The 21,276-nt window shown below is 37.7% G+C and overlaps 1 long non-coding RNA gene across 1 annotated transcript in view; it reads left to right on the top strand.

Moving 5' to 3' along the window:
• LOC106039471 (uncharacterized) overlaps positions 1-21,276 on the top strand; it is a 185,896-nt gene that overhangs the window by 17,900 nt on the left and 146,720 nt on the right. Inside the window, exon 2 of the long non-coding RNA XR_010833467.1 lies at positions 16,104-16,250. This is a non-coding gene — a long non-coding RNA (uncharacterized lncRNA). The remainder of the gene's footprint in view (positions 1-16,103; positions 16,251-21,276) is intronic.

Below are 21,276 nucleotides of genomic sequence, written 5' to 3'. Positions count from 1 at the left end.
CTTGGTGGTGCTTGTCTATTTGCTTTGTAGCAACAGCTTACTCATGAAGGACCTTTTTGTGTGTCTAGTGTGTTAATATTTTTTTCCTTTTAATCTGACCTCTCAGTAGAGTCTAGGCTAGTTAACTCTGAAGGGGTGAATGAAATTGGAGGAACAAGACAGAGATGGAGAAGCAAAAGGAGGACAGGGAGAACTAGAGAAAACTAGAGAAAAAGCTATGAGTCTTAAGCCACACCAGGAACAGATTTTGTTCCAACTGTTAAGGAGGCAAATGCAGAAATCTGTGCAGCTGCTGAGCCTGTAAAGCAAAGAATTTCTGAGGAGGAAATTGATTATTCCTCTCAGCAGGACTATTTGGATGTTAATTTGTCTAGTGATGAATTTGACTATACAGCTGATGCCCAAGAAGGTATATGCGCTTCTGTTTCCTCAGAAACTGTTATGTCAATCGTTAGCTTATCCCTGGGAATTTATATCTGCATTGACCAAAAAGCAAAGCATCTTACAATAAAAAATTCAAGTATCCCTTAAAGGGGAGTCACTTACAGAAAGATAATAGATGTACTAAAACTATAAGAGTTTCTAGCAACAGAAGTCTTTATTAACTAGTTGAATTACCAGTCTGAAGTAATTCAGGTGGCTTGACAAATGTGATTTCTTTTAGCAGTTAAATAGTGGTTAAATACTACAACCCCCTAAATGATACATGAAAATTTATTTCCTTGGCAAGTAAAGGACATTTTCATTGCTGACTCTGTTTCACTTTACAAAATTAACACTTCAGAAAGAGGTCAGGAAATTTTATTCTCACTGAGAGAGATAAAGAATGACTCAGTTTACTACTCTGACCTTTGTACAAGTGATAGCCCAAACTAAAGTTGATCCTAAGTCATAGAAACTACTGATTGTCATTGTCATATGAAAAAAAAAATATTACATGGAACACTTCATTGTTTATTAAATGATTATCAGCACAATAGACAGAAAATTTGAACATTTTGTCAGGATTTTATGTATCAAGGTACATTGATTCAAAACAAATTATCAGCCTTCTTCAAAACTAAGTCAGAAACTGCACTGGAAGGTGAAATACAGTTATTGCTGCAATGTATTTCCGAGTGTGATGCTTGATGATACAATTTCAGTGACACTTCTAATGTCAGGGATATGGGATTTCCTGCAGTCCCAGAACAGTGTTGAATTTGCTCTAAGATAACTGGAAGGGTGCCTGGAGCTAGATTGTCCTCAAGCTCAGGGCTCCTGAGCTGATTGCCTTTAGCAAGTAAAAATGTCCATGTAACTACATACAGCTTCGATCCTGAAACCAAATGACTGCCTTTGCAGGTCCCTAAGTGGCCTCAGAAAATGTAATTGGTACCAAATTGCATTGTATGTAATTTAGCTGACTTTTTGTGGTTTCTTCTTTTTCTTCTCTTTGTAATCTATTGCTGGACACCTGGCTTTCTTCTCTTGGAGTTTTTTTTTTTTCTTTTCTGAAGTCTTGCAATATTCTAGATTAGACCAGGATGAATGATGCTTGTTTACCATATCAAGTCAGATCCTTTGCTTGCAAAATCAGTCATTTTCAAATCCAGAGCAATTTACACAAAATTTTACAGCTTTATTGGTCTCCAATGGCAAGATATAATTTCAGAAACAGAGAAGCCCTCAAGTAAATGAGAATTCTCTTATGTAGCTATCCCTAGGACTAAGTAGTCAGTTGGGGAAGGGGGAAGGAAAGGAGGAAGTAAGCAGCTGATATTTATCTAAGTAGATGGTTTTGCCAAAACTACCCATGAGACATCAGCAACTCTTTCTTGAGAGTTGAAGCAATCTTTCACTGTGATATTTCAATGACTTCTTTTTCCCCCCCAAAGGAAATACGTTTCAGAATATAGAGTAGTTGGTGCCTTGAAAATAACATTTCACAACTCCTAAACAATAGGAAAATAGAGTAGAGAGATTGGGAAAAGCCAGTGTTTGTGTCCTTTTTAAGCAAGAGCTCAGAGCCATTAATTCTAAAAAAAATTTCCAAGACAAAGTCCAAATACAAAGAAACAGTGTCACATGCACCACCCTCTTGTTTTAGACAATCTTGTTGGAGAAACATACTGGAAAACAAGTTTTAAAAATACAAAACCTGTACAAACATAATAAGTGATCTATCTTTCTTTGTGCCTTGAGTTAATGAAAGACATTTTAATTAGAAATAAGCAGGGAGCGTATCAGTTTGGTACAAACTGAAGCAGCAAGGGCATTGGAAAAAGAAAGATAATTTGTTACAGTGAGAAAGCAAGAACAGGAATGAACGATCTCACTGCACACAAAGGGGATATTTAGCTTTGTTAAAAAGTGTGAGGTGGCAATAGCTGGGAGTTGGATTAATCTGAAGAGACATTATGTAATGTGTTCAGTGGAAAGGAGTGAATAAGGGCCTCCAGCAACAGAAAGGGCAGAGTGGACACCTTTTGGCCCATTTAGAGGTAAGAGAGGAGATGATGTCTGAAATCTTTTGTTGTTGTTGTTGTTTTGTTTTGTTTTAAAAAAAAAGGGGGGGGGGGGGGGGGGGGAAGTAGTGGAGAAGCTGTGTTGAGAATCATCACCTAGAGACAGTGAAAAAAACCGGAACGGTAAGATTCAGTCACCCAAGGTGGTGTAAACAGCAGGGGGATTAACAAAAATAAATAAATAAATATGGGAACCTTCTTTGCTAGAGGATGAGGAAACGGAAAAACACCAAAACACATGATGCAAGGGCGTACCAAGGGGAAAATAAATGTGAATCAGCAATAAATTTGGTTGAGAGTTTTCTGACAAGACCATTTTAAGTCTCATGCTTTTAATGGAACCTGTCAGTATGGACAAACTGCTATCACAAAAATATCCTTTGCATTAAAACTAGAGAAACCTCAGAGACAAATCCCAAAATATCTTGCGTTGCTCCAGAGGACATGCAGACTTAAGATGTGGGAGGATAACAGAACAGGAAATCAGTATGATATTGGCTGTTCCAGTGTGTGAACCTCAAGTTCATTGTGAAAGCTTGTAAAAGTCTACAGAATTAGTAGTTCTGAAAGAACAAAAATGTTCAATAAGGGAATACTTCTGTCTAGTTGCATCCCCATTTGGGGCTCAGGAGTACCTCTCATTTGTGTGAGGAGCATCAAAAACTTTGCCTTAACCAAGTGGGTTTTGTTTCATTTCTATAGGTTGATTCACAGAGAATTGCATAGTATTTACTAGAGGATGCAAGATTTATGCTTATTCATCTTACCAAAAAATAAAAATAAAAAAAAATCATAATGTCCTATTCTTAATCAAAAAATAAATGTATTACTGAACATAAGTTAACTGCTGTTCATAGCATGGATAGTTGTATTCTGGAAAAAAAGCAATGGAATACAAAACCTTGATCAGTAATTTTAGTCTTTGGAATCAACATTTAGCACTTTTGTTTTGTTTTTGTAATATCTACCAAATGACTTGTCTGACACAATTTATCAATTCCACGTGTCCAGAATACTAAGAATTATAGTTGAAGCACATAACATTGTGGGGTTTTTAATTCTAAGTATGTCTTGCTGTCTCTATACTTGTATGTCTGTGCTGCCTGTGTATAGATGCTGGGACTGCTAGGGGAGTTTACTGTTATTATAAAAGAGGTCAATTTTTGATGTCAAGAAGTCTCACCTGAATCCTAAAGTTCAAACTCAACCTCGCTAAACAAATTCAATGGAAGTAGCTGAAAGAGGAGGATAGGAGATTAGGCTGGAGTGCCTAATCTCACTAAGATGGTCTGAGGGCCTAGTAGGTATAAAAAATACACTTGGATTTTATTATGAAACCTTGAAAAAATGAGGAGGCTACACCTTAAGAATATGAATTTGGTCAGATACCTCATTTTCTTCCTTCTTCCTTCTTTTTTCTTTTCTGCTTTATCTCCTATTGCTTGATGTAACTTGAAAGTCTTGCTCAGATATGTGTAATGAAGGTAAAAAATTGTAATGCATTCAAATATTCTTTGCCTTTCTTCCATCCCAATAATTGTTTGGCATTGGTTCTTAAAGTCAATAGTGGAAGGGGAAAAAGTGTGGTAAATTTAATGATTTGCAGCATTTTTAGGTCTTTGAACGTAACTTGGATGTGTAGAACAATTGTGCACATTTAAGTTGAAATCACGTATTCCATGCCAGAAGTACTCATGCCAGGCAGATAAAAGTAGAAAAACTAACTGGAATTACTTTTAGGAAGATCTCTTCTGTGGAGCTGTCCAGACACTCAATGAAAAAACTCTTATTTTGACATATCTTCAAAATCATCAGTGGACTGTTGCTACCTCCTTGAATTGAAAGAAGTTAATATCAGAAAGATCATGTTAGAATCTTAGAATCACCACATTTCAACAGGCTTGTTTTGTTTTGTTTTATTTTATTTTGTTTTATTTATTTTTTCTTGTTTTGTAATTGTGTACTGGGAAAAGAAGTAACGTAAGTTTGAAATATTTCTGCAAGTCATTTTAACATTCATATCATGACATGTTTAGAAACTTTAGCCTTACAAAAGGCTGTTATATCCCAAACATAATTGTTCATGACTCTGAACTAGTTCTGTAAATAAATAGCTTAAAATGTAAAATTCTTGGAATAAGTAAACTGAAAGAATGGAGTACCTTTGGAAACACAAGCTTGCAAATTTTTAATCCTTCTCTCTTTTCCCCTTCTGCAAATCTTTTAACAAAACTACATTAGATTTAGCTGCATCAAATATATTGAACATCCTTAATCTGAGGTATTATATTACATGGAAATAAAAATAAAATAAAATAAAAAACTGCATTTGAAGCAAAAGAGAAATAGAAGATCATTTTTATCAATTCCACTTTTGTTGTATAAATTAGAATTATTTTGCTGAAATCAGCAATTACTTTCAAATGTATAGCAGGGCACAGAAAATTCTATGCTTATTTTTTCCAGTGATGCACTTATGTGTTTTCATTCCCTTTCCTTTAATTGATAGTGCTGATGGTCTTTGTTATGGGTCACTGTAGAAGATAAGATGCATAGGGCATTTTTTTTCCCCTTCTGGTATCTGTTCAAATTTGATTGCCAGTCACAATTGCTTCATGATCTCATCATCCTTTTAGATGATTTCCTGTTTTTTTCCTGGTACATTTTCAGTATCTGGAACAGCAGGAAATAATGAACTGGTACAGGGAATTAAACTTAGTTTATTCTACTGGTCATACACTGCATCATGTCCTACTTTAGCAAGCTGATTGTGCAGTTACGTTTTCTGAATTGTGAACCTATATTTCTGCTCCTTAAAAATAATTCAAGATGAATTTTCTTTCTGTTAAATATTTTAGCAAGACCAATACCTGTACTCTTTTTAATCATTCTACCTACTCTACCACCCCTTTCACTTCATTCAGCTCTTGGATTTCCCAGGTTGTCTCACATCAGTTTGCTCAGTAGCTGGATTTTGTAATGACATATGCTGCTTTGTTGTGCCCAGGTTTGATGAGTACAACTCCAATAGCCTTGTTTTCTGAAATTCAGTAAGTGGTCTCACTTTCCTATTCTCATGACCGTAGCCAGTTTGCCCTTCCAGAGGTAAATAATAAAAGAAGGAAAGACAGCAGCTGGTACTAGGAAACAGACATTGTTGAACTTAAGCTATGTGAACTCCAGAAGCAGATCAGTCTTGTCTGAAAATACATTGTCATGCTCTAAATGTTACATAAATAATTGAATATTAGTTTAGCATCAGCAAGGTAGATAGTAACTATGAGAGAGAAACTCCTTAAATGGATGGTCTACTCTAAGCCGCAAATTAGAAATGGACATAGACATAAGTAAAAAAAAAAAAAAAAAAAAAAAAAAAAAAAGGATTCAGAGGTAGTTGCAGTGCCTGTATGAGCTTCCCTGATAACAACAAAAAAAAAAAAAGTAATATTCCGTTCCTCTTCCATCCCAAACTAATTTGCAGTGGTAGATAATTGTTTGTTGATACAATCACCAATTTCAGGCAGCATTTAGCACATCAGTACTCTCAGACCATAGACTCAATTCTTCCCCTTGTTCCTTTCAGCCAGTGTGTGAACATCAAATCCTTGGTATCACGTTAGGTACCTGAGATTGTTTGCTTTTAGTTCTCTGGGATCACAGTTACATTGCATGCACTGCTGACATTTAAATATCAGCCAGATGTTGTTGTGATTTTATTTTCAACTCTGCTAGCCAAACTGTATGTCACCCCTTGCTGATCAGGATCATGCAACTTGCTGGAAGAACCTTTCAGGCAAAAATTATCATCCTATTATGATCTTCTTCCTACCTCTCCCCAGTGGTTCCATTTTAATGCATTCTGCTTTACAAAGGAAATCAACTCTAACTCTGATTAATTGCAGTCCAAATTCTGCAATAAACTGCAGCAAGCTTAGATATATTGAAGCAAGAATCCATTCTCTAGTCTTGTAAATGCTAAAAATCTCAAATGAGCCTGTTACCATTCATTTTGATTTTTTTTCTCACAGCATTCAGAATCCCTGCTCTGAGGATGTCTTGTCATACTGGTTGCCATCTATGCTTCTTATCATGTCTGTGTTGAACTTGCCACAAGGTCTCTGTAACAGTTTTGCCACGCTAAGTTCTAAAAAAAATAAATAAATAAATAAAAAATAATAATAAAAAAATCTATTGTATTCCCAGTTTGTAGGACTAGAAGAAAAGAGAAAATTATTTGCAGTCGCTGAAGGTGAAGTGCAAAACACTTGGTGTCTTCCCAGACACCCAAGAGCACAGAGTTGTGGAGCTGTTGAAGAGTGCTATTGAAGTAATGATTCTTGCCTGAAATCCACAGTCCCAATGACCTTTTCTAGACCCCTTACTCTACTTAGGGCCCCCTGAACTGTGGTTAATCCCACCAGTCCATGCTGAGCGTTCTAGAGCTGCCCCTAGGCTGCCTCCTGTTGTCATGCTAGAATCCAGCTGAGCCAGTGTCACCTGTTCAGCTGTTAGGAAATCTGATTTTCTTTCCACCCACCTGGGTATCCTCAGTTTGGGCTCTGAAAAGCACCTGATGAAGTGCTGAACATGCTGACCCCAACTAGATTGATGTCAGAATGCCAAATAATTTGTGCGGAGCCAAGGTTTTACCCCTGCTGTGAAATGAATAGGATTTGGAGATTAAGTAAATGAGGAAGGGAAATTTTGTAGTTCTCTCCATCACTCATAAATGGTTTCACACCAAATGTAAGGCTTTGAATGAAATCGCTCTTCATCAATTCTTAGTTTGAAGTGATCAGACTGATACAAGTGCTCAAAGGCTATTATTTTTTTGAGGTGAGACAACTAGCAGCCTTTTGGAAAATAGGCCATACCTTTAAAAAAAATAATCATAATTTTACTGTGATTTCTATTTTACAGCATATTCTAATTTCACTCTGCTCTGATTTAGAGACATTTCATTGATATTTTGTGTATGCAGTTTAAAAATATTTCTGGTACTGAACAGTATGCCTTGAGGTCTTCATCTGTTAGTGAATGTTAGTGTCTATGCAGATTAGATGAAATATAACTGTATAGGGTGACCAGTAAGTGACTCTTGCCTATTCTGGGCAGGTCAAAACCTCTATACCTCTACCTTACAGCACTGAGTTAACTGAGGTACTTTTTTACCTTACCCTTTTCCTGCTGCAGGTGAACAAAGAACTTGTATGCACATTTCTGAAATATGGAAACTCCTTTTTTTAATATACATTTTTATTTTTTCAATGAGCACTCAGCCAAAATGAGTTGAAAACCTTCAACCTTAATGAATCATATGTATTTTTCTGGATGTTATTGGGGAACTTTCTGAAGTGGGAGTATCTAAGCATAAAGGAAAAAAACAGTACCTTGATATACCTCAGTCTTCAAGACCTAATAACGAGAATCTTGGACATTTATGCTTTCTGTGTGAGAGAGGGAGTCTTGGGCCAAACGAGTCTTCTCCTGTACCTATCACCATATGGAAGTGCTTTTCGAGAAACTGTTCCTTGAGGGTTTAGAAAGCAGAGGAAATGATTTTCATGATTGTTTTAGGACTTCATAAGGATGGGGATAAATTCTTTGCTTCACCCACAACTGACAGCTATTGCAAGAGACCATGCCGACCGGAAATTCAAATTTTCTGCTGGATGTCAACGTCATCCCTGCTTAATTCTGGAAAGTGGGGTTAAAGGACAGGCTGTGGTTAAAGTCTGTGGCAACTAAAAGTGTTATTGCCCAAGATGCTATTGTGAAGAGCTGAGGGTTTCTAGGCACATAGCCAGTGTTTCTTCCCCCTTATTTAATAAACTGGACTCCAGAGATGTTAATAATTTCAAGTGGCAGATTATAGTACACAATGGTGGCGAGGATATTAGGTGGGTCTATTTTAAGTAGTCTGGGAGGGTGTTTTTTTCTTGCTAACATTTTTCAGGCCAGATTTAAATTCCCAGTGTTTTAATCCAAATGGGACTATTATATCAATTTGATTGAACTCCTGTTTGCCACGGGCCATTACACTTAACACAGTTAACTGCATGTTGAGTCTAGTAACTTGTGTTGGCCTAAAGCATAATTTCCAGAAAGGTATAAGCTTATGACTTGGGGTTATCATACTGTTTCACTTGGTGACGTATTCTAATGACTAACATGGTGTACTTTCAAATACATGGATCTGGTTGCTTCAAATTTGTTTTAATTGATAGCTATTGTCTCTATTATATTGTTGTTAACTGGATTAAGTAATTCTTAATGTTAAATTTCTTTATTTCCTTTAAAGCCTTTTGTTTATTCTCAAAGGACTTTATCAAGAATGCAGATCACCACACATTGTATCATCTGCAAATTTTATCAGCAGTGATCGAATTTAAGCCAATCCATTGAATAGGCAGTTGAATAGATTCAGCGTAAAAGCAATGCGTAAAAAATTTGTAATAAACTGTTCAGGAGTGATTCATTGCTGTAACTCTTTTTGAGACTTGAGAAGTAGTCAGATCTGAATTCATTTACCGTGTGCTTTGCTGTTATGCACTGCTAATTGGGAGCTCTGCAGAGCAAAGTCAAAAATATCACAAAAGCCTAATTTTCACAGATCACTTACTTTTAGTGACCTAACGTGTTATCTTACTACAGATGACATTGTGATTATCGGACACTACTTGTTTTTCATAGGATGTCATTCCTTAAAAACATGACTTTTTCCTCTGCTCAAATCCCTATTACGTTTTTCATTGTTTTGTCTTGAATTATCTGGCTTAGTGTTATCTGTATGATCTTGTGAGCCTTTCTTAGAAGCAGCTTATAGGCACTACTCTCCTTTCCTTTGAAATATCCCTGTTTTTTCAATTTTTAGAAATAAGTGAGACAGATCTCAAAAAAAAAAATGCTTCTAGGATTTTGAGTAAAAGTTAACATCACTCCTGGAGTTAAACTTTTTTAATGTCGAATTCCTTAGTGCATATTGTCTAATGACATCGTTGTCAGTTACTAATGGACTGGAAAGTACTTCATCGCCTTCGAAGGATATGATTATGTCATCCCAGTTCCTTCTAAATAGAGAACTATAATATCCGTTAAATGTCTCTGCCCTAGTACTTATTGGAACTAAATAGATGTCGTGCAAGATGGAGCTGATCTGCCAGTTCTGAGCTAATTCTGCACTTAACTAATTTTAGGTGCCTAACAGTCTAGGATTCCCATTAATGAGTAGTTTTACAAGAGCAGTTTGACCTGTGTTGCATTTACTTGTTTTAAGCATGTATTGCTCCCATTGCAGCTTTCTTCTTCCACTTTTTTTTTTTTTAATAAGTAAAACAACCATTTTTCCCACCACCAAAATTACAGACATATTCTTCATAGACAGGCTCTTTTTTCTAAAAATTTTCAATGCTGCTAAAACATCATGTTGAAGAAGCAAATTCACAGCAGTTTTACTTAGTCACTGAAAACGTGACATAATTTCTTTGCAGTCTTCTCTGTGTTCCTTCAGCAGCACATCCCTGCTTGCAGGTTTGTACAGCAGCACATCACTGTCTGTGGATTTAGAGGAGCTGAAGGCAGATAAGCAGTGTTTCCTGTCTCAGAGGAATGGTTTGTTAGCGTGTGAGATGAGTCTGCAATTTGTACAAGTTGGGAACGATTCCGCCACTGCCAAGTCAAGGAGACTCATTTGCCTCTTATTTTCAGTCCATAGCAGATAGCTGAGATTGCTCAATAATTATCTAAGCTGTTTTCTTACCTACTTGTTTCAAAATGAAAATGGCAGCTGAAATTCTGGGGTCTGTAGCTTTCATTGTAAGTGTCCAAAGAGTGCAATTGGTTTGGGGTCTGCTGCCACTGGCACTTGCTCCATGCAGACCGCCTGTGAGTGGCCGAGCATGGTGGCACCTGCGTAGCTGAATCCACCTCCATGGGCAGAAGTCCCAGGGAGGGACTTGCAGTTACTGCATCTCTGTGAAAATTAGCTGGGCTCTTCTCTGTGAAGCATCTGCTTTGAGTGATGCTGCTGCAGCTGTGATGATCTAATAGCAAACGAAGCACTTTAGAATTCAATTGTACAAAAGGGGCTTTGAGGAGAATGATAGATGACCTAAATTAAGCCACAGTTTTCAAGTACCTAATTTGAGCCTTGCCCATAATGAATACTTTCCTCAAGCTTTCTTGCACCTGTCACTGTTGGAAAACAACTAGTATTTGACTGTCTGTTGTTTAAGGTTGTGTTCTCAACACATTATTTGTCAAATACCACCTGAAGTATTGGCAAAAGAAATCAGTACGTTGGCTTTTCAGTTCCCTTTTGGCCTGTCATGTCCTTGTATGCACCTGGCAGTAGCTCAGAGAATAACTTGTGTTTGGGTGAAAAAAAAGCTACCTTGGCTTAGAGTTCCTTTGATAAAAGAGATTTCCTTATTAATGTCTCTAAAATTATTTGGGGTTCTCTGTATCTCAAATTAGCAAGCAATGTTTTACCACTTTGCTGACATTATGAGTTTGGAAGATAGTAGATTGTTTATGAATTATATGGATACACTTTCCTTGGTTTCAGCATTTTTGCTGCTGGATTGGTCTAGCACGTTTTCTGTTTGAGAAAGGAGTAGGGGTCTAAGGGATGATGCACTGCACTGTCGTATTCCTAAATGTGCTTTTAAGAGGGACGGGACTCTGATAGGTGTTTGCTACAGTGTTCCTGCATGGGGGGGAAGCAATTAAAACAAATTATTTTCCAAATTCTTTGTGCACTGTGAAAAACCATCTGTAGTGTGACATTTAGAGGTTTAGAGAGGCAGATAGTAGCAATTAATAACAGAGCCTGGGAACTCTTAGATGGGTTTTGTCAGGTAACTCAAAGGATTTTTTTCATTACCGTCAATCTGGTCAAAGAGATTTCTCCAATGTATTTCTCCAGTGCTAGTACGATGATGACAAATCACATGGCACGGAGGAGAACTTGCTTAATTTGTCACTCTGTATACGTGCTTCACACCTTGAAATCAGTAAATACTGTACAATGCCACAAGACAGGGTTGAGAGGCACCTTGGTGTATGTGTGAAAGATCATCCCCCTGTAAAAAGGGCAAAATTTCTGCCAGAGGCTTTCTTACAGGAAAATTCTTTATTTTGCTGGTTTCCAGCTGAAAAATAATCCTGTGTTGAAATAATTTTTAGGACATTTTGACACTTCCTGTAATGCTGATAAGACGGCTTAGTTTTCCAATGCACTTAACCATGTCTTGAAACCAACTGAGGCTTACGCTCAGAGACAAGGCTGTGCTTCAACTGCCAGAGTCGTTAGGAATTGGCGATTCCCACTTGTATGGGTTTTGGGATGAAAATTTCCTATTTTACACATAGGACAGCAGGATCCAATCTGCTGCCTTGATGATGTTAATGACTGTTTAGTCGGTGTGGAGGCAAGGTACCAAATTCTCAGGCTTGAGCACACACAGCAGCACCGGTGTTTGACTCACATGGCATTTTCCATCTCAAAATCTCAGGGCTCTCTCAGTAGTACTATCTTACCATCTTCCTACAATATAAGAAGATAAGCAGGGAGGAAGTGAAATGGCTTGCCCACAGACATCCAGAAACCAGTGGTAAAGCAAACACGTGGGAAGTGGGCTGATGTCTGTCCTTAATCTCGACATAAGAGTTTGCACTCACTGGGAGTAATTATGTGCAGTGTTTATGGCTGGTTTGGCTGCTTTGTGAGGTCTTACTCAGTGCAGTGGAGCAATTCCCGTATTGTGCAAGTAGGATAATCATTTACACATTTTTGGCAACCTTGAGAAAGAATTGCCTGTTTCCCACCCCATCACAACTGTGTACCATTGGCAAGACCAGTCTGGGGGTCTTCTGCTGCCACCCCACTCCCTGCCCAGTGCATGGCAGAGGATTTCAGCATGTAGGGCTGCTGCTTTAGCAACTCTCGTGAGGATGCAGCTGCCTGGGCAATGCTCTACTTCATTAGGTCAGGATCAGGTAGAGCCCAAGAAGGAAGCTCTCTTGCATCCCAGAGGAAAGCTTAATCTTGTCTTCACAGCTGTCAGTTGCAGCTCTTTTGAGACTCAGAGGAAAAGGCCAGCCTTGACCAGGCCAGGGAACAGGACTAGGATTAAAACCGAGCTGGCAGAAAACTGGATAATTTTAATTTGCCTCAGGTGATTGTTCCATTCTGCCAGGTGTTTACGGAAACATGTCACCATGAATCCTTCTCAGGCCTTTAACAGCTCTGGTTTGCAGCCACCAGGTTTGAAAATTGGCAGTGCTCTGGACTCTAGAGCTGTGTTATTACTCGATAGTTCATTTTGGGGGGTTGGGGTGGTTTTTTGTTTGTTTGTTTGTTTTTGGTTAAGTGTACGTTGGTCAAGTTCTAGTCCATAGGTTGTTTTCAAAGAGACAAAACTATAACTTTGGAAAATCAATTTCATTAGAACTATTTTTAAGTAATTTCTTCTATTACCTCATTAATACCTGTATCTTCCCCTACTCTTTTTCCTGCATACCATTTCAGTGAATTTAAAGATTAAGGTTGTTGGCAATAAAAGAAAAATGTGGGGTTATTAAATGAATTTCATCTTTCCCTCTCTAAATGATTTTCCATTTCTCTCTTTACTGAGTGACAGTGTGAGGACCCACTGGCACACCACTCTGAGTATGTCATGCTCCCTAAGCACTGGGGTTGCTTGTGGACATCCCACTGCTGGGGCAGTGAGATTGACAGGTCTATTAAAAAAAAAAAAAAAAAAAAAAACTGAAAGATGAAGTTTAAAATCAAGTGCTGGACTACTTTTCCCTTTCTCCTATGGCTCTAAATCTCATAGAGGTTTCAGTGGCTCTTAAATTCCATCTTGAAACTGGGGGGGGTGGGGGAAGGAAACAATTTCTGTAAAATAGAAGTTAAAATTTCCACTTGCCATTCTGATTGAGAAGGTAAAATGCCAAATGTTGTAAGCTCACCACACTGACTTTGATTCTTACCAGAGGTCCAACAAAATTGTGCCATTTTGAAAATCAAAGTGGTTGGGAGTGTGATGTATGTTTGTGCAAACCAAATGTCAAATTTGTATGCTTGAGTATTCATGATCCACATTTCTGGATTTATAAACAAGTTTTTGAGCCAACAGTCCATAAGTATCAGTCTGATGGAGAACAGAAACACTGCTATTTACTTATCCAACTAATGTGAACTAATCAATACACCTCAAAAAGTGAGTATATGAAGAAAGAATTCACGCTTCGTCTGCAAAGTTGAAGGAATTAATTGAGCAATTTTTGATAATGAAAGCATTATAGGAAATTGCAGTCTGATTATGGAACAGGAAAAGAAACAAAATGTACTGGTTACCTTTCTCTTCATGAATTAGTTTCTCTGTTGCAATAAAGTCTGTTGTGAGTGGTCTAGCACATATAATGTATAGCAATTATCACTAACCTTCATGCACAACACCTATATAATACCACCTGCTGTTAAAGAGGTGTTTAGAGGGCTTGAATCGATTGTCAGTGGGTAAAATTCTTTAATTCATCAAATTCTTTCATTTTAATGCTCTAAATGTGCCATTTTCCAATCTGAATAGCTCCAAATTTCTAGAGCTTTGATTTGCATATTGGAATGCTCCCTTTGTCCTTCTCCCTTAACTCTCCTTCGAGCCCATGCTTGCTTTTTAAATCCCTGTTAACCATTGAAATCAGTCCGTATAAATCATCATAACTGCTTGAAGAGTTTTCTCAAGACTTTCCAGCAGGGCAAGCGCAATTGGAACCTTGTGGCACCAAGGACAAGGACAATATTTCTGAGGAATAGGAACTGCAGCCAGCATGGGAATGTGTGGCTGCAGTCTTCCTTCTTGCCTCTGCAGTGGTTTTCTCTGTAGAAATCATCACCAACTCAACTCTTCCTTCCGTTTTCATAGAACCTCTTAATTTTCTTTGGTTCCGAATAAAAGTTGGAAGTATTGGTAAAGTGCTGACTGTAGTTCTGTGTTTGTGTTGCTATGCAGTCCTACACATGGAAAAGACCTGCTAAATTTCTAACAAACTCCTATCATGTTTCAAAAGTTTTACAAAAAGAAATAGCTTAAGGTGTTGGTTTACTTAAGCACTTTAATACCTTGGAAAAATTAGCTGGATAGCTCCAGGTTTGATTTTACATTCGATTTTATTTTGTGCTGTTTGTTAAAATTGTTGGTGCTTGTTTATGCACGTTGTTTATTAAAGACGAATTGATGTGATGCATTTTTTAGTTCACAGAAAAATGGCATGGCAAAAGCTTCAGGAAACAACTTCTTTTGGGAGACTCTCTCATTGTCACCATGTAATCATGTGGCACAAAGGTTTCTCCTTTACAGTAATTGCCATAAACTCTGTTCTCATTCACTGGCATGTGGCATTCCTGAAAAAATCTCTGTAGTTTCCCTGGTTCCAAGCCATGAACTTCTTGTCACCTTTTTTTTAAGGTGGAATCTGTCCCAGAAGTATGAATGGAAAAGTATAGGCAAGTTGTGTTAATATATAGTACTACTAGTTATAAGCCTTCAAAGCTCATAAATCAACATTAGCAGTCAATAGTTTTTAAATGAGAGTTTGATTGTAGTTCTTATCTTGATCGGAGTGATTCACGTTACCATTTTTTGAGTTTTTCTCAAGGAACAGCAGGGCTGGAAACCCCCAGCAAGAGCTGGTGCCAGGGATGCTCCCGTGGGCTCTGGCCTTGTGGGAACCTCTTCCATGGCCGGAGGAGCTGGAGGTCTGTGAGCTATCCTGGGATCTGCATTTCAAATTAAAGCACTGGAAATCCTATAAATAAACCAGAACATCTCTACAGAGGCAGAGACATTTTCTGTCCTCAGCCTGTAACCCAGACACAGCTTCCACTGTTTTCTTTTTTTTTTTTTTCCACAGCTTTTTGGAAGGGATACTGAAAAGAAAGGGAAGGTGATGCCATGAATGTATCTACGTGTTCCCTTTTACAGTACAGTTGAGAGCCCTTGCAGATGGGGACTATATCCAGATCCCCATAACATACATAATTACAACATCTCTGAAAGTTTATTTCATATGGTTAATTTCAACGGTAAATGCCCAGAGTGATCACATTACTGTTCCAGGCCTTGTTGGATAGGCAAAAAACACTGTGTCTTTGTCTTACTTTTGTTGATGACTTTGCAGAGAGCAGAATCCAGTAGTTCTACTGTTATTACTTTTTTTTTTCTTTCTGATTTCTATGCACCCTCTAAGGATGTTGATATTGTTCTTACAGTAATATATTAAACACAGTTTATGTAGAAATAGGATTTCTCTATAATTTGTACAATATGAAATTTTATTAGTTTACATTATAAAAATAATGTGACTCTATTTCTACTGCCCTGGTTTTGCATATTCTTATTTCATTCACCATATATAAAAATTATTATTTTGCTATAAACCTCACATTATAATGCTAACTTTAATGATGCTCATTCCCTTCAATTGTATTTTAAGTATGTTGTTTGTTTCACTGATAAAAATGACTAAAAGATTTTCAAAAAAGAAAGCTAGGTGCAGACATTATTTTTTCTGTTTTCTATTTTGCAGTAATTTTTCAAAACCTGCCAGAAACTGAAATCCAGGAGGAATCTGATACCAGACCGCCATTACAGAACTCAGTGAAATTGTATTGTTCTAGAGAAGAAAACGTCATCACGTGCATTTTGAAGTGAATGTTATATCCTCATCTTAAAGGTAAAGTAACTCTTCTGCTGTCATTTCAACTAGCTGTAGTATATGGGTAGAAAATATATGCATCAATTTTGTAAGCAGGAGTGTTTCTGTATTATTGCTGGCCTACTTGCATACCACGTAAGGTCAAGACTTTTATCGTATTTCACGTCTGCCTTGCTATTGGAGTGATGTGCAAATTGTGGCTGAAGTGCTGAACTACACATGATGGCAATGGCTGCTCAGGCTCAGTGTACGTTGTTGCGTAAAGAAAGTGTTGTTGGGATAGACATTTTCCACCAGTTCTGGGTAAAAGATAGTAGGTTACATAGAGCCATCCTGGAGGTCACATTCTAGTTCGGTTTGTTCATTATAAATGCTAAGGTTAATAAAATCTCTTTTTATTCTAAAAATAAAGCAGAGAAATCAGCTAATGGCATTCCACTTCTTGGTGCCAACTGGGTGGTGCCAGAATGCACACAGTGACAGCAGAGAACTGAGCACAGACAGTGATTCAAAACAAAGAAAATTAGTCTTGTGTTTCAAAGGAATTCAAGCTGCTTATACGTTCAAAGAAATGAACCAACCAAAATCCTGCTGTAAGATCTGGGCACTAGTGTGTGAATGACGTCTTCGGCAGACCAATGTGTGTGGTATGACCAACAGTACCTCTCTGATGCCTTTTAACCTGTTCTCAATGTATATGTGGTTGCCAGATGAATGATCTGCAATATTAATTTTTATAAATGTATATAAAATGTACTTTTGTATATAGAAATATTTCCCTGTAACTACTTCCCATAAGAATATGCTTAACTCAGGCTAATTTGTTTATGCCAAATGTCTAAGTTAAAATGGTTACTACCAATTAAGCCCTTTTACTCAGAACACATCTGTATCCTATAACGCCACAGACCAGGGTGCTGGCCCATATTAAAAGGGATTTACTCCTGGTAGCTTTCCCAAGCAGACTTGGAGTTTGAAAAAGCTATTTAAGAGATGAAGACACAAGAACTGGTTTACTTTAATGTTTACTTCCAGTGAATTTATATACAGGAGATTATTGTAGGAGGAAAAGCCTCCTACAGTAGGCTAATTGGAAAACATAGAAGCATCAGAATATTTTTCCAGTGCTGAGGAAAATATTTCCCTCTGCAGATGTTCACCTAGAAATAATACAATTTCAGGTCAGTTTGCCATTACCTCCAGTCTTTTTATGTCATTGTAGTGCTACCTCCCTACGTGCAAAAAAAAAAATCAATGTGAAATTGCCTCACTTCTGTGCTCAGAGGTCTCCAGAGATGAGCAGCTATGTTCGCCTAGCCACAGGTAGATGGCTGGCAATTGCAACTGGACATTTCTTTCTCTCGCTCCTGTTCTTTGCATGTTCAGATGTCTGGCTTGGCCTGGTGCATCAGGATAGCTCTGGTAGGCAGCTCTTCCAGTCACATTAGTATGCTTGGGTGGAGGAGAAAGAGCACCAAAGTACCCTAATTGAGGGAATATGGCACATCAAGCCTATAGTCAAGAGTAAGTCTTGAGGAAAGGCACTTTTTAAGATATTGTAGTCAGCCAGTCATGTAGTCAGACAGTCATCAAGTGCAAGCCTGTACAAGGGCAGCCTGCCTGGGGCTCCGGGGATTGCTAACTTCAGAAGCTACCAAATCTTTAGTATGGAAAACCTGCATGTATAAGGAAGAAAGGTGCTTTTGAGTGGCTTTCCTATACAAAGCAAACAAAAAAAAAATGCCAAAACCTGCTACTTCCACTCCTTCTAAATGGAGATGTCAGCTCTGTGACATCTCACTTATCCAGCCATAAAGGGGTTCCTAGATGAGGCATAGAAGTTCTAATGTATTGTTGCTTTTTATATATATATACTATACATATACATAAACAAACACACATTTGTACTGATTGGGTATGATATCTGGCACCATAATGTCAGGCTATTGAAAGGAGAGTAAAGTGTTTCATGTCCTCTGAAGTTTGAGTTTCTCACCTTGCTCTGCCAGGTAAGTGAGTAGATGTTTCCTAACAATAACTGAAGCTGCTCTTGACTCTTAGAAAAGGTTCGAAAATAAGTTATCCAAAATCTAAAATATTCATGAAAAGGGATTTAAAATACCATCCACTTCATATTATTTTAGCAGTAAATTAAAGCTGGTCACATCTAACAAAATTATGAAGATGGTTAGATTAGCAGGGAAAGAATTCAGCCCTATTTCAGCCTGCTGAAGCTACAAAATAGTTCTCTCTGGCCCCATTAAGAGGTTCAAGAATTGTAACAGGGCTCTCTAGATTTCTATTAAAATAGCATATACAGCATGATTACAATACATTATATCTTTATATAATATTTATTCATTTCCCTCTAGTCTTTTGAACTTCATGATCCTTTGGTCAATTATTTTCAGAAAAGGAAATTGAAATTTCTTCTGTGGCAACTTTGACAAATGTGCAGCATATATATTGTATAGTATTCTCATGGGAGAACTTCAGAAATAAAATTAGTTCCGTCAACATGCTATGAGTTCATCAGCTTGGGCCTTCCTGAACCTTTTGTCATGGCAAACATGCAAAGGACTCTTTCATCTTCATCCCTGCTTAGAAACATTGTCTAAGACGACTCTTATTACTCTTTCTAATTACCTTTTCCATCACCTACCCTTCCTCTCTGAACATGTATTTAATAAAAAGGTACAATTTCCCCATGGAAAAATAAGTAAGAAAATCTATATGCATGTATGTGTATAAATGTATACATATGCATGTGTGTACATACACACACACAATTCAGAGGAAGAATTACTATCTCGCCAGTTAATAGATGTCTTCCATTTAGCAGCAGGCCAAAGATGATGATAAAATCATTAATTCTGTCAATATAAATGCTAAATAGAAAGGGAAATTGGATCTCTGCCTTGTGTCACATTTTCTCTGGTAGGAAATTATAGCAGAGAAATTGAATCTGACGCACCTTTTGCTTTTATAGCCCCTCATCAAAGGTACGACACACAGTATACAATAAATAGCGTGACACCTCTTAATTAAACAGTGCTATTGTTTAGCCCAGAATAAATGCCTTTTTTTGCTTGGCCAGCGAGCAAGCTACAAGCTCCCACAGGGATCATAAAGTAAAGAATAAAATAAAAAGGCTATAAAGTTAACCAAAATCAAATTGACAAGCCTGCACTAATTATCTCTGGTACTATAGCACAGCAAAGGTGGCTATAGTTGACAGATAATAGAAGTGAGCTCATTAGTAAAACACCGAATGTTTTAATGTTTGGAAAGAGAGCATTTATTGCCTTTAGTCTAGCTATCATATACATTGCACAATTTTCCAAATTAGCGTATCAGGTTTGTAAGTTGAATTCATTACTAATAGAAAATGACTACATCATAACCAGGAAAGTCAATTTTAGACATACGTATGCTGTTTGAATTTCACACTGGATGATTGCAGGGGCTTGCAGAAAGAAAGGCGAGGAGAAGTAGAGGGATGGTGTGCGTGAAATAAATGAGTCTGATATTACAGTGGGAGCTCAGTCACAACAAGTATATTCAAAATCTTCCTTGTATACCTGTGATTTAAAAGTACTGCTTTTCTAAACACACAGAATACTTCTTGTTAGTCATGGATGTGATTCAGCTTTGACTAAAGACTGTACAAGTGAAACACCTTTTCAGCTGCTTCTCTGTCCTCTTTAATTAGTTTAAGAGATTTCTCCTCCTAGCAGGAAGAATGCTAAGCCCCCCACCTCATAGAAGGCCAGGGCATTAATAAGGATCTCTAAGCATAATCAGTTGTGTTTTTTTTATTGTTGTTGGTTGTTTTTTTTTTTGTTTTTTTTTTTTTTTTTAAACGAAACTAATAAATCTTTCTGATAAACTGGATTCTTTTGTTCATGCACTCTTTGTAAATTATTTCCCTAAAAGCTCAGTCAAGAACCATTTGAGAAAGAGAAGTGCACTACTTTCTGGCATATGAGGTAGTTGGCACAAGCAGGACTTTGTTTTATTTAGATCTAATCACTGTGGTTCACAATGAACAACTCTGTAATGTGAATTACTCTCTTCACTATCACCAGTGGAGACTGAAGAAAAATGAAACTCTGTGTAGAGGGGGAGGGAACTTGAGAGCACCTCACTGTTGGGTTACAGAGGGGAAATCAAAGGTCCTTCCACAGCTGCCCGAAGAATTAGTCTCAACTAGAAGCTTCTGCAGAGAGCTCCTACCACAAGGCAGTGAGCTGCCCCTGCTTGTCCCTGGTATCTTCTGTCTGCCAGGCGGCAGGTCCCCTGAGACATGGCCAAACACATGTGTGCGTTACCTCTTTCTCTGCACTACTAAAATCCTAAAAATCCTTCCTAGCATGAGCTTCTAGGAAGCTCCAAGGAGCTGGAGGGCCTCTGGCTAACACAGAATTGGCTGGTGCCAGGTGCAGGGAAGAAAACTCCCCTGGGACAAGGGATGTTTGTGACCTGCAGGAACAATTATTGCCAGTCAAGCCAAGGTCACCATTCTTCAGCTTCTAGAGTTGTACAAACATGGCAGGTAGCGGGGATTTTGAATTTCTTTTCCCTTCATTTCAAGCACTGAAAAGAATCTGTATAGAGGACCACAGACACTCTTTCCATTTTGATGCTGATGAACGTAATTTGGTATTTTACTTAACTTTGAACAAATATGTATGCTCTTATTTCATGTCCAAGTTGCCTTCCAAGTCTTCATAAGAAAAGACAGCCAAATTGGTACGAATTGGCTTTGCAAGGAAAAGGTCTGGACTAAAAATCATCCTAAAAGCAGTTGTTTCTTATAACTCCTAAGTAACACTAAAAGATATTGTTGAACTCCCAGATGCACAGAGGCGTTTTAAATGATGCATGTTTCTTTTACTAGCTAACCTTTACTGATCTTTCGAGTCATGTTATCTTTAGAAATCAATAAACTACCAGCAAAAGAAACTAAAAAAACATGGAAGTTGCTCAAAGACCTTTCTGTGACTGAGTGCAAATGATGGAAAACTCTCAACTCAAGTTACTG

Source organism: Anser cygnoides, chromosome 1, assembly GCF_040182565.1.
Source record: "Anser cygnoides isolate HZ-2024a breed goose chromosome 1, Taihu_goose_T2T_genome, whole genome shotgun sequence".
Taxonomy (NCBI): Eukaryota; Metazoa; Chordata; class Aves; order Anseriformes; family Anatidae; genus Anser; species Anser cygnoides.
Note: the sequence above shows the minus strand (reverse complement) of the source record. Positions and strands in the feature narration are given on the sequence as shown.